The sequence below is a fragment of the Panthera onca genome, chromosome A2 (assembly GCF_046562875.1).
Source record: "Panthera onca isolate mPanOnc1 chromosome A2, mPanOnc1 haplotype 2, whole genome shotgun sequence".
In the NCBI taxonomy this organism is placed as follows: Eukaryota; Metazoa; Chordata; class Mammalia; order Carnivora; family Felidae; genus Panthera; species Panthera onca.
Window position 1 is genome coordinate 53,351,350 of NC_138340.1, and position 14,830 is coordinate 53,366,179.

The following is a 14,830-nucleotide window of genomic DNA, read 5'->3' on the forward strand; positions in this document are numbered from 1 at the left end:
GAGGTCTTTTCCTGCTTTCTCCTCTAAGGTTTTGATGGTTTCCTGTCTCACATTCAGGTCCTTTATCCATTTTGAGTTTATTTTTGTGAATGGTGTGAGAAAGTGGTCTAGTTTCAACCTTCTGCATGTTGCTGTCCAGTTCCCCCAGCACCATTTGTTAAAGAGACTGTCTTTTTTCCATTGGATGTTCTTTCCTGCTTTGTCAAAGATGAGTTGGCCATACGTTTGTGGGTCTAGTTCTGGGGTTTCTATTCTATTCCATTGGTCTATGTGTCTGTTTTTATGCCAATACCATGCTGTCTTGATGATGACAGCTTTGTAGTAGAGGCTAAAGTCTGGGATTGTGATGCCTCCTGCTTTGGTCTTCTTCTTCAAAATTACTTTGGCTATTCGGGGCCTTTTGTGGTTCCATATGAATTTTAGGATTGCTTGTTCTAGTTTTGAGAAGAATGCTGGTGCAATTTTGATAGGGATTGCATTGAATGTGTAGATAGCTTTGGGTAGTATTGACATTTTGACAATATTTATTCTTCCAATCCATGAGCAGGGAATGTCTTTCCATCTCTTTATATCTTCTTCAATTACCTGCATAAGCTTTCTATAGTTTTCAGCATACAGATCTTTTACATCTTTGGTTAGATTTATTCCTAGGTATTTTATGCTTCTTGGTGCAATTGTGAATGGGATCAGTTTCTTCATTTGTCTTTCTGTTGCTTCATTGTTAGTGTATAAGAATGCAACTGATTTCTGCACATTGATTTTGTATCCTGCAACTTTGCTGAATTCATGTATCAGTTCTAGCAGACTTTTGGTGGAGTCTATCGGATTTTCCATGTATAATATCATGTCATCTGCAAAAAGCGAAAGCTTGACTTCATCTTTGCCAATTTTGATGCCTTTGATTTCCTTTTGTTGTCTGATTGCTGATGCTAGAACTTCCAGCACTATATTAAACAGCAGCGGTGACAGTGGGCATCCCTGTCGTGTTCCTGATCTCAGGGAAAAAGCTCTCAGTTTTTCCCCGTTGAGGATGATGTTAGCTGTGGGCTTTTCATAAATGGCCTTTATGATCTTTAAGTATGTTCCTTCTATCCCGACTTTCTCAAGGGTTTTTATTAAGAAAGGGTGCTGGATTTTGTCAAAGGCCTTTTCTGCATCGATTGACAGGATCATATGGTTCTTCTCTTTTTTTTTGTTAATGTGATGTATCACGTTGATCGATTTGCGAATGTTGAACCAGCCCTGCATCCCAGGAATGAATCCCACTTGATCATGGTGAATAATTCTTTTTATATGCTGTTGAATTCGATTTGCTAGTATCTTATTAAGAATTTTTGCATCCATATTCATCAGGGATATTGGCCTGTAGTTCTCTTTTTTTACTGGGTCTCTGTCTGGTTTAGGAATCAAAGTAATACTGGCTTCATAGAATGAGTCTGGAAGTTTTCCTTCCCTTTCTATTTCTTGGAATAGCTTGAGAAGGATAGGTATTATCTCTGCTTTAAATGTCTGGTAGAACTCCCCTGGGAAGCCATCTGGTCCTGGACTCTTATTTGTTGGGAGATTTTTGATAACCGATTCAATTTCTTCGCTGGTTATGGGTCTGTTCAAGCTTTCTATTTCCTCCTGATTGAGTTTTGGAAGAGTGTGGGTGTTTAGAAATTTGTCCATTTCTTCCAGGTTGTCCAATTTGCTGGCATATAATTTTTCATAGTATTCCCTGATAATTGTTTGTATCTCTGAGGGATTGGTTGTAATCATTCCATTTTCATTCATGATTTTATCTATTTGGGTCATCTCCCTTTTCTTTTTGAGAAGCCTGGCTAGAGGTTTGTCAATTTTGTTTATTTTTTCAAAAAACCAACTCTTGGTTTCGTTGATCTGCTCTACAGTTTTTTTAGATTCTATATTGTTTATTTCTGCTCTGATCTTTATTATTTCTCTTCTTCTGCTGGGTTTAGGCTGCCTTTGCTGTTCTGCTTCTATTTCCTTTAGGTGTGCTGTTAGATTTTGTATTTGGGATTTTTCTTGTTTCTTGAGATAGGCCTGGATTGCAATGTATTTTCCTCTCAGGACTGCCTTCGCTGCATCCCAGAGCGTTTGGATTGTTGTATTTTCATTTTCGTTTGTTTCCATATATGTTTTAATTTCTTCTCTAATTGCCTGGTTGACCCACTCATTCGTTAGTAGGGTGTTCTTTAACCTCCATGCTTTTGGAGGTTTTCCAGACTTTTTCCTGTGGTTGATTTCAAGCTTCATAGCATTGTGGTCTGAAAGTATGCATGGTATAATTTCAATTCTTGTAAACTTATGAAGGGCTGTTTTGTGACCCAGTATGTGATCTATCTTGGAGAATGTTCCATGTGCACTCGAGAAGAAAGTATATTCTGTTGCTTTGGGATGCAGAGTTCTAAATATATCTGTCAAGTCCATCTGATCCAATGTATCATTCAGGGCCCTTGTTTCTTTATTGACTGTGTGTCTAGATGATCTATCCATTTCTGTAAGTGGGGTGTTAAAGTCCCCTGCAATGACCACATTCTTATCAATAAGGTTGCTTATGTTTATGAGTAATTGTTTTATATATCTGGGGGCTCGGGTATTTGGCGCATAGACATTTATAATAGTTAGCTCTTCCTGGTGGATAGACCCTGTGATTATTATATAATGCCCTTCTTCATCTCTTGTTACAGCCTTTAATTTAAAGTCTAGTTTGTCTGATATAAGTATGGCTACTCCAGCTTTCTTTTGGCTTCCAGGAGCATGATAAATAGTTCTCCATCCCCTCACTCTCAATCTAAAGGTGTCCTCAGATCTAAAATGAGTCTCTTGTAGACAGCAAATAGATGGGTCTTGTTTTTTTATCCATTCTGATACCCTATGTCTTTTAGTTGGCGCATTTAATCCATTTACATTCAGTGTTATTATAGAAAGATATGGGTTTAGAGTCATTGTGATGTCTGTATGTTTTATGCTTGTAGTGATGTCTCTGGTACTTTGTCTCACAGGATCCCCCTTAGGATCTCTTGTAGGGCTGATTTCGTGGTGACAAATTCCTTCAGTTTTTGTTTGTTTGGGAAGACCTTTATCTCTCCTTCTATTCTAAATGACAGACTTGCTGGATACAGGATTCTCGGCTGCATATTTTTTCTGTTTAGCACACTGTAGATATCGTGCCAAGCCTTTCTGGCCTGCCAAGTTTCAAAGGAGAGATCAGTCACGAGTCTTATAGGTCTCCCTTTATATGTGAGGGCACGTTTATCCCTTGCTGCTTTCAGAATTTTCTCTTTATCCTTGTATTTTGCCAGTTTCACTATGATATGTCGTGCAGAAGATCGATTCAAGTTACGTCTGAAGGGAGTTCTCTGTGCCTCTTGGATTTCAATGCCTTTTTCCTTCCCCAGTTCAGGGAAGTTCTCAGCTATAATTTGTTCAAGTACCCCTTCAGCACCCTTCCCTCTCTCTTCCTCCTCTGGGATACCAATTATGCGTATATTATTTTTTTTTAGTGTATCACTTAGTTCTCTAATTTTCCCCTCATACTCCTGGATTTTTTTATCTCTCTTTCTTTCAGCTTCCTCTTTCTCCATAACTTTATCTTCTAGTTCACCTATTCTCTCCTCTGCCTCTTCAAGCCGAGCCATCGTGGATTCCATTTTGTTTTGCAATTCGTTTAAAGCGTTTTTCAACTCCTCGTGACTGTTCCTTAGTCCCTCGATCTTTGTGGCAAGAGATTCTCTGCTGTCCTGTATACTGTTTTCAAGCCCAGCGATTAATTTTATGACTATTATTCTAAATTCACTTTCTGTTATATTATTTAAATCCTTTCTGATCAGTTCATTAGCTGTTGTTATTTCCTGGAGATTCTTCTGAGGGGAATTCTTCCGTTTGGTCATTTTGGAGAGTCCCTGGCGTGGTGAGGACCTGCAGGGCACTTCCCCTGTGCTGTGGTGTATAACTGGAGTTAGTGGGCGGGGCCGCAGTCCAACCCGATGTCTGCCCCCAGCCCACTGCTGGGGCCACAGTCAGACTGGTGTGTGCCTTCTCTTCCCCTCTCCTAGGGGCGGGATTCACTGTGGGGTGGCGTGTCCCGTCTGGGCTACTTGCACACTGCCAGGCTTGTGTTGCTGGGGATCTGGCGTATTAGCTGGGGTGGGTAGGCAAGGTGCACGGGGGCTGGAGGGGCAGGCTTAGCTCGCTTCTCCTTAGGTGATCCACTTCAGGAGGAGCCCTGTGGCAGCGGGAGGGAGTCAGATCCGCTGCCGGAGGTTTGGCTCCGCAGAAGCACAGAGTTGGGTGTTTGCGCGGAGCGAGCAAGTTCTCTGGCAGGAACTGGTTCCCTTTGGGATTTTGGCTGGGGGATGGGCGGGGGAGATGGCGCTGGCGCCTTTGTTCCCCGCCAAGCTGAGCTCTGCCGTCCGGGGGCTCAGCAGCTCTCCCTCCCTTTGTCCTCCAGCCTTCCCGCTTTCCGAGCAGAGCTGTTAACTTATGACCTCCCAGACGCTAAGTCGCGCTTGCTGTCGGAACACAGTCTGTCCGGCCCCTCCGCTTTTGCCAGCCAGACTCGGGGGCTCTGCTTGGCCGGCGAGCCGCCCCTCTGCCCCGGCTCCCTCCCGCCAGTCCGTGGAGCGCGCACCGCCTCGCCGCCCTTCCTACCCTCTTCCGTGGGCCTCTCGTCTGCGCTTGACTCCGGAGACTCCCTTCTGCTAATCCTCTGGCGGTTTTCTGGGTTCTTTAGGCAGGTGTAGGTGGAATCTAAGTGATCGGCAGGACGCGCTGTGAGCCCCGCGTCCTCCTACGCCGCCATCTTCCGGCACTCCCCCTACACTTTAATGGTTTCTATTATATCTAAGAATTGTGCAAGTATCACCACAGTTGATTTTAGAACATTTTCTTCACTCCAGAAATAAACTGTACCCATTAGCAGTCACACTCCAAGGAAATGCCACATTGTTTTTATAAGTTGATGGACATCTCATCAATTGATGGACATTTGGGTTTTTGGCTATTCTAAACAATGCTGCTATGAACATTCATGTATAAATTTTTGTGTGATATGTTTTTCATTTATCTAGGGAACATACCTAGTAGTGGAATTGCTGGGTCAAATGGTGACTGTATGTTTAACCATTTGAGGAACTGCCAAACTGTTATCCACAGCAACTGCAGCATTTTACACTCCCATTAGCTGTGTATGAGGGCTCCAATTTCTCCACATCCTCACCAACTTTTGTTCTTTTCTTTTTTATCGTAGTCATCCTATTGGGTTATGAATTGTGGTTTTGATTTATGTTTTCCTGATGGTTAATGATATTGGACATTTTTTCATATGATATTTGCTATTTGTATATGTTCTTAGGAGAAATGTCTATTTGGATCTTTTGATAATTTTTTACTTGGGTTATTTTTTTATTGTGTTGTAAAAGTTCTTTATTTATTGTGGATACTAGACCCTTATCAGATATATAATTTAAAAATGCTTCTCCTTTTCTGAAGGTTGTCTTTTCACTTTATTTAATGGTATCTTTCGAAGCACAAAGTTTTTGATTTTCATGAAGTTCAATTTATTTTTTCTGTTGGTTTTGCTTTTGAGATCATATCTAAGAAACTATTGTCTAATCCAAGGTCACAAAAATTTACTGTCCTCTTCTTAAGATTTTGCTCTTACATTTAGGCCTTTTATCTATTTTGAGCTAATTTCTGCATATGGTATTAAATAGAAGTCCAAATTCATCCTTTTACACATGTATATACAGTTGTCCCACCACCATTTGTGGAAAATACTCTTCTTTATTGCCTCATCTTTCTACCCTTATCAAAAATCATTGGATCATAAATGTGAGGGTTTATTTCTGTGCTTCTATATATATTTTTAACTTACAAGAACTCATTGTTTTTCTCTGATTATTCTGTTTTCATCCTATGTTTCTACCATAGGGCCATTATCTTTCTGAGGATATTAATGATAGCCTTTAAAGCTTTTACTTCTCTGCAAAGTCTCTGTTTCTGTAGGTTGCTTTTTGATCTGTTCAGGGGTTTGTTTCATTTTGTAATATCTACAAAAATGTGTGTTATTCTCAGTTACCTGCTCAAGTCTAAAGATGGGTACTAAAGGCTGATTGAAAGCTCTGTGGGTTTGGTCGAGCTTATCTACTACGGGTCTCTGTAGGGTGACCCAGCTAGACCTGATCAATGTTTCAGTATGTTAAAATATTTTTCTTTTACATCTTTGGTTAGGTTTATTCCTAGGTATCTTATGGTTTTTCGTACAATTGTAAATGGAATTGATTCTTTGATTTCTCTTTATGATGCTTCATTATTGGTGTATAGAAATGCAATAGATTCCTGTATGTTTATTTTTTTTATCCTGAAACTTTACTAAATTCATGTATGAGTTCTAACAATTTTTTGGTGGAGTCTTTTGGGTTTTCCAGATAGAGTATCATGTCATATGCAAAAAATGAAAGTTTGACTTCTTCTGTGCTGATTTGGATGCCTTTTATTTCTTTTTATTATCTGACTGCCAGAGCTAGGACTTCCAGGACTATGTTAAATAACAGTGTTGAGAGTGGACATCTCTGTCTTGTTCCTGGCCATAGAGGAAAAGCTCTCAGTTTTCCCCCATTGAAGATGATATTAGCTGTGGGATTTTAATAAATGGCCTTTATTATGTTGAGGTATGTTTCCTCTAACCCTACTTTATGGAGGATTTTTATTATAAATGGATGTTGTATGTTGTCAAGTGTTTTTTCTGCGTCTATTGAAAAGATCATATAGTTATTATCCTGAAAACTATTAAAACACTGATGAAAGAAATTCATGACACAAAGAAATGGAAAAACATTCCATGCTCATGGATTGGAAGAACAAATATTGTTAAAATGTCTATACTACCCAAAGCAATCTACAGATTTAATGCAATCCCTATCAAAATGCCAGCAGCATTTTTCTTTTCTTTCTTTTCTTTCTTTTTTATAATTTTTATTTAAATGCTAGCTAGTTAACATGTAGTGTAATGTTGGTTTCAGGAGTAGAATTTAGTGATTCATCATTTACATATAACACCCAGTGCTCATCATAACAGGTGCCCTCCACAATATCCATCACCCATTTAGCTCATCCTTCACCCACCTCCCTCCATGAACCCTTGGTTTGTTCTCCATCATTAAGAGTCTGTTATGGTTTGTTAATCTCTTTTTTTTCCCTTCCCATATGTTCATCTGTTTTGTTTCCTAAATTCCACATAGGAGTGAAATCATATAGTATTTGTTTTTCTCTGACTTAGTTCACTTAGTATAATACACTCTAGTTCCATCCATATCACTGCAAATGGCAAGATTTCATTCTTTTTGATGGCTGAGTAATATTCTGTTGTGTGTGTGTATGTGTGTATGTATGTATACGTACATATATATACACACACACACAGTATCTTCTTTATCCATTCATTAGTCAATGGAAACTTTGGTTCTTTCCATAATTTGGCTATTGTTGATAATGCTGCTATAAACATCGGGGTGCATATACCCCGTTCAATCTCTATTTTTGTATTCTTTGGGTAGACACCTAGTAGTGGAATTCCTGGATCATAGGGTAGTTCTATATTTTAAGTTTTTCAAGAACCTCCATACTGTTTTCCAGAATGGCTACACCAGTTTACATTCCCACCAACAGTGTAAGAGGGTTCCCCATCCCATATCATTTTCCACAGAGTTATAACAAACAATCCTAAAATTTGTATGGAACCACAAAAGACCCCGAATAGCCAAAGCAACCTTGAAAAAGAAAAGCAAAGCTGGAGGCATCACAATTCCAGACTTCAAGTTATATTACAAAGCTCTTGTGATCAAGACAGTATGGTACTGGCACAAAAATAGACATCTAGATCAATGGAAGAGAATAGAAAACCCAGAAATGAACTCACAGCTCTGTAGTCAATTAATCTTTGACAAAGGAGGCAAGAATATACAATGGGAAAATGTCTCTTCAACAAATGGCATTGGGACAACTGGACAGCAACATGCAAAAGAATGAAACTGGACCACTTTCTTACACCATACACAAAAATCAAAATGGGTGAAAGACCTCAATGTGGACCAGGAACCATTAAAAGCCTGGAGGAGAACACAGGCAGTAACCTCTTTGACATGGGCGATGGCAACTTCTTACTAAATATTTCTCCTGGGGTAAGAAAAACAAAAGCAAAAATAAACTATTGGGACTTCATCAAAATAAAAATCTTATGCAGAGCAAAGGAAACAATCAACAAAACTAAAAGGCAGCCTACAGAGTGGGAGAAGATATTTACAAATGACATCTTATAAAGAAGATAACATCTAAGATATATAAAGAAGTTAAAAACTTCAACACCCAAAAAACAAATAATCCAATTAATAAATGGACAGAACACATGAATAGGCATTTTTCCCAGAAGACATACAGATGCCTGACAGACACATGAAACGATGCTCAACATCACTCATCATCAGGGAAATACAAACCAAAACTACAATGAGATATGACCTCAAACCACTCAAAATGGCTAAGCTTAACAATATAAGAAACAATAGGTGCTGGCGAGGGTGTGGATAAAGGGGAATCCTCTTATACTGTTGGTGGGAATGCAAACTAATGCAGCTACTCTGGAAAACAGTATGGAGGTTCTTTAAAAAGTTAAAAATAGAACCACCCTATGATCCAGCAATTGCACTATAAGTATTTACCCAGAGGATACAAAAATACTAATTTGAAGGGATATGTGCACCCCGATGTTTATAGAAACATTATTGACAGTAGCCAAATTATGGAAACAGCCCAAATGTCCATCAACTGGTGAATGGATAAAGAGGATGTGTTATGTGTACACACACACACAGGAATATTTGCTTTTAAAAAAGGAATGAAATCTTGCCATTTGCAATGATGTAGATGGAGCTAGAGAGTATTATGCTAAGAGAAATAAGTCAGAGAAAGACAAATACCATATGATTTCACTCATATGTGGAATTTAAGAAATAAAACACATGATCATGGGGGGAAAGGAGGAAAACCAAGAAAGAGACTCTTAACTAGAGAGATCAAACTGATGGTTACCAGAGAGGAACTTGGTGGGGGATGGTTTAGATAGGTGATGGGTATTAAGGGGTGCACTTGTGTTGAGCACTGGTGTTGTATTTGTGTTGAATCACTAAATTGTACACTTGAATATAATATTACACTGTATGTTAACTAACTGGAATTTAAAAACAAAAAAATCTATTTCTTAAACAGTTCAGAAGGGTCTCTCACTCCTCTTCCTAGGAGAGTATAATCATAAATTCCAGAATTCTGGAATTTCATTATGGCATGGGCTGGGGTCTCTCAACAGTGAGAAAGTAAACTCTTAATCTACTCTGTTTTCAACGAAATATCCCTAAACTTTAAACATGCCCAGTGACCCCTATGCCAAAAAATCCTTTTTTTTAATCTCTCCTGAGAATTAACTCTAGTTTTCTGTCTGAATTAAGAGGGGTCAGGAGAAATTTGTTACTGAGCTAAGTGTAGCCGTAGAGGATACAGAGGCCTAACTGCTTCTTAATACTTAATTGGTCTGATTGATTTTACCTGTAATGCCACTTCCAGGCATCTGGGCCTTTGGGGAATTTCATAATATCAACCATGATGCTTCTCTGCTTTCTTAACTCTGCTATCGGTTACTGCTTCTTCCATTTTCCACTGTCCACAATCTTGTGGCTGTCATTCCTTCTATTCTCTTTATACTTGTATGTTTATACCTTAAAAAGAAAAACAAAAATTAGGCAACCCTTTATATTAATTATAGTTGGATTTCTGGAGATAACAGAATTAAATATTTATGTTCATTTTGTCATCTTTAACCAGCAACAGAATATTAAAAAGTATTTTTGTTATTGATTTCTGATTTAGTGCATTGGAGCCAGGGATTGAAACTTTGATATTTGTTGAGGTTTAGAACCTTGAATAAATCAATTTTCATAACTTTTCCATGTGTGCTTAAGAAGAGTATGTGTTAACTATAGAACTTTGGCTGAGTATCTGTGTCGTGATTTTCTTCGTGCTGGTCATGACCTCAAGGAGTTTATTGGCACGTGCTGTATGTCAGGGGTTTTTAACTTGATTGTGCTTGGCCATGAGGTACAGCTTTCCTTCACATGCTGTATGTATCTGTGACCACTCTTGGGCATACTGCAGTCTTTAATCATGCAGTTTAAAACTGTTGTGGCACAAGTATTCTTGTCTAAATAAAATTTATTAGTATGATCTATATAGAGAGATATTTACACTTTTTAAAAAAATGTTCATTTATTTTTGAAAGAGAGGGAAAATGTGTGTGCATGAGGGAGAGAGGGAGGGGCAGAGAGAGGGGGACAGAGTATCCGAAGTCAGTGCGGGTCTTGAACTCATTAACTGTGAGATCATGACTTGAGCCAAAGTCGAATGTTTAACTGAGTCACCCAGGTGCCCTGAGCTATATACACTTTTGATTGTTTTCTACATGTCTGCAAATAAATGCAATTTGTGACCTGTATTAATGATTTAGTATAAAGTGGGAAAACTAGATTAAAGTATTTGTCTTAAAAAATGAGATGGAGGGGCACCTGGGTGGCTCAGTCAGTTAAGCCTCCGACTTCAGCTCAGGTCATGATCTCATAGTTCATGGGTTCAAGCCCCGATTCAGGCCAGAGCCTGACAGCTGTGCTGACAGCTCAGAGCCTGGAGCCTGCTTCTAATTCTGTGTCTCCCTCTCTGTCCCACCCCCACTTGTGCTCTGTCTCTCTCTGTCTCTCAAAAATAAGTAAATGTTAAAAAAAGAAATTAAATAAGGATGTTCTTTGGCATATAATTCTTGGTATCTAAGCCATTTCTTGGATTAAGTTTGTTAATTTTCACGTATTCATGGACTTAATAATTTACTTCCTGATTTATCAGTTAAAGAGGTTTGATGAAGTCTACCACTTCAGTTGTGAATTTTCAGTTTTTCTTTACTGTCAAAAGTTCTGTCAACTTTTGCTTCATGTATTTGGAAACTGTCACTTAGGGCCATACATGTTTCCAAGTAGTTATATCTTCTTGGTAGATTGCTGCTATTAATTGTATATAATAAGCTTTTATCCCTCTATCAGTGCTTTTTGACTTTAGTTCTGCTTTATATGATATATAAAACTGTGAGATATGTACTCTGATATATTTTTTCATCTTTCAACTTTCCACATTTATATATTTTTAATGTTTTCTTTTTGAGAGAGAGAGAAAGCATGAGTGGGGGAGGGGCAGAGAGAGAGGGGGAGGTGGGGACAGAGGATCCAAAGCAGGCTCTGCACTGACAGCAGCAAGCCTGGTGCAGCGCTCAAACTCACAAACCACGACCTAAGCTGAAGCTGGATGCTCAACCCACTGAGCCACCCAGGCACCCCTCCACATTTATATATTTTAGATGCATCTCTTGTAAACAGAATATAAATGGATCAAAAATTAATCTGACAATTTTTTCTTAACTTGGAATTTTTCATTTTTTATATTACTGATACATTGAATTAATTTCTGCTGTTTGCATTTTGTTCATTACCCTGCTTTTACTATTCGTTGTTTTCTCCTTCCTACCTATTATCACATTGCTAATATTTTTTCCTCCCTGCTTTCCCCTCTCCACTAGTGTGGAAGTTATACATTCTATTTGTATTCCTTTAGTGAATACTCTTAAAATTATAAAGTTGTAGTTGACCTAAAATCTAAATTAATCAATTTCTTTATTCTCTGGAACAATTCTACAATCTTAATCTGATTATTCTTTTCATCTTATTTGTTATTATTGTCTACCTTTTAGACTTCACTTGCTTTTATTCAAATTAGTCATTATTATTTTGTTTTGTAGCTTGGCTTTATATAGAAATCTCAGTTCCAGCATCTGCCTTGTGCAGGACTGGCCCTCAGTTGGACATCAACATCCAAGTCCATATTATTTGTAATAATGATAGGTTGGGGGGGAAAACCCAGATGTTTATTTATTAAGATACATCCACCCAATGGTATGCAATAGAACCATAAAAAAGAATGAGAACTTATCTTTCAGATATAAGTGAAAAAAGCAAGGTACAGAACAGTATAGTATAATTTTATTTAAGAAGTAAGTGCATGAGTATATTTTTTCAAAAAGAAACACTGAAGGAAACTAATAAAAATTATTAACTGTGGGAGATACGGTCATTGGAGAACTAGATGGACAGGACAGGATTGAAAATAAGACTTCTCAAAATATACATTCTTATTCAGTACCAGGTTCTGAGGAACTCTAAATTTAGGGGCTGGATAAAAGGAAGGGGAAGAGCAAAAGGGACTGAGAATAGGAAGTGAGATAGGAAGAAAGGCACTCTCCTGACTTGGTTAAACAGCCCTGTCTTATACTCTCTATAAGCAATCTCGCATCATCAATGCTTGGCAAAGCTTATTTCCTTCATAGTGCTTATCAGTATCAGTAATTATTTGTATATTTAGTTTTTCTCTTTCTCTACTAGAATGTAAAACCCATGAGAGATTGTGTAGTGCCTAGAATAATGTTTGGGACATAGGTATTCAACTAATATTTGTTGAATGAAAAAGTAGAAGCAGCATGTGCAAATCTGTAGGGGCATGAAAACACACACATATTGGAGAACATAAGCCATTCAACAGAAGGGAATATATTTCGTGTGTGTTGGAAGGAGGACAGGTAGCTAGGTAAGGCAAGGCTGGGAATTGCTCAATACTCAGAGCTCTGAGTTTTAAAACTCAATTCATCTCCTCTGGTTCTCAAGATGCACGAGAGTTACATTAGGCTTAAGTTAATTATGTAAGTACTTTCCTTTTAAACATGCTTACATTTCTTCTGCTCCCTGTTACTTTGGTCATAGCATGTGACCTTGAACTTGGAAGAAAAAGGTATATAGGTTCTTGCCCTCAGGGCTTAATATTAAAAATATTTATGGGGTGCCTGGGTGGCTCAGTCATTTAGCATCCGACTTCAGCTCAGGTCATAATCTTACAGTCTGTGAGTTCCAGCCCCACGTCGGGCTCTGTGCTGACAGCTCATAGCCTGGAGCCTGCTTCAGATTCTGTGTCTCCCTCTCTCTCTGCCCCTCCCCTGCTCATGCTCTGTCTCTCTCATCTCAAAAATAAATAAAAACATTAAACAGTATTTATAATTTTCCCACAGGGGGAAAAAATGAGGTATTTGTCCAGCTCATGACGTTCTCCTTTTCTGAGAACTCTTCCTGTCCCCTCTGCTCAGTTGATTGGACCAACGGTGGACAATGGAACCAAGTCAGGTTAATCCCTGGAAACTGGAAATTAGGCCTGAGAGACATTAGTTTGGAAAAGAAGAAAAGCCAGGCATAAGAAAGAGAAACTTTGGTTTCTGATGACTACAGTTTCTTATTCTAGTTCCTCACAAGGCTCAGTTCGCTGAGATCTCTGAGATAGCACTTACAATAAATTCTTCTTTTTTGTTAAGGTAATTTACCGTGAGTTTTTTTCTTGTTATCAAAAGAAATGTTAGATGCCACTTTCCTGGGGTACCTGGGTGGCCCATTCAATTAAGTGTCTGACTTCAGCTCAGGTCATGATCTCATGGTTAATGAATTCAAGCCTCTCATCGGGCTCTGTGTTCACAATGTGGAGACTGCTTGGGATTCTCTCTTTCTGACCCTCCTCAACTTGCGCTTTCTCTCTCTCTCAAAATAAATAAATAAACTTAGAAAAAAAAAACATGCCTCTTTCCTTCCCAGCTTTACTAATTTTAAATTACATTGCACATCTGTTTAATACTTTATAGCTTCCTAATACTATCATTATTTCATTTTCCTCACAACAATATGAAGGTTAGACAATATTTTCTCAATTTGATAAATAAGGAAACTGAGGCAAAGACTGATGAAGTGACTTGACTAGGTCCTTATAGATGTGGTGACTCTCTATGTATCATTCCATCTCTAAATTAGTTTGAGGTCATCACACAGGTTGTTTTCACAACATAGAGCTTCATTTTCTCCATTGAAGAAGAATTGAGATAGCAGGAAAAACTTTAACATTAAATAATATAATGAGACATTTATTCTATTTGGAGAAAAATTAGTTGGAGTACTATGGGTTTTTCTCTGCCTAACATAAGTGTAGGCTCTTAAGGAAGGATGTCCTGTATTATAGAAGAGTGAAATGTCATGCAATTCCCTTTTTTAGTGGCTGATGCTGAGTTTCTTTCTTAGCCTTGCAGGTTTTTTTTTTTTTTAATTAAAAATTAAATCTTCTGGGTCATTGTTGGAAAAGATACTCTATTCTTTCTCTTTCCCTGATAACAAATTCCTATGTAGTAAGAATTACTGAGACAATATTTTCTTCTATATTTGGCCAGTGATTTTTTTTTAATGTTTATTTTTGAGAGAGAGACAGAGAGAATGCAAGCAGGGAATCCCGGGGCAGAGAGAGAGAGGAAAACAAAGAATCTGAAGCAGTCTCCAGGCTTTGAACTGTCAGCACAGAGCCCAGCGCAGGGCTCGAACTCGTGAGCCATGAGATCATGATCTGAGCCAAAGTCTGACACTTAATCAACTGAGCCACCTAGGTGCCTCTTGGCCAGTGATTTAAAGATATGCTTTCCATTTCTGAAATCTCATTAGGAGTACATAAATGCTTTTCTTTTAATTTAAGTTTTTATTTAAATTCCAGGTAGTTAACATACAGTGTAACGTTAGTTTTGGGTGTAGAATTTAGTGATTCAACCCTTATATACAACACTGGGTGATCATCACAACTCCCTCCTTAATCCCCAATACCTATTTAA

The 14,830-nt window shown here is 38.3% G+C and overlaps 1 protein-coding gene across 2 annotated transcripts in view; it reads left to right on the forward strand.

Annotated features, from left to right (window-relative positions):
• SYN2 (synapsin II) overlaps positions 1-14,830 on the forward strand; it is a 202,401-nt gene that overhangs the window by 62,334 nt on the left and 125,237 nt on the right. The gene's annotated exons all lie outside the window — the stretch shown is intronic.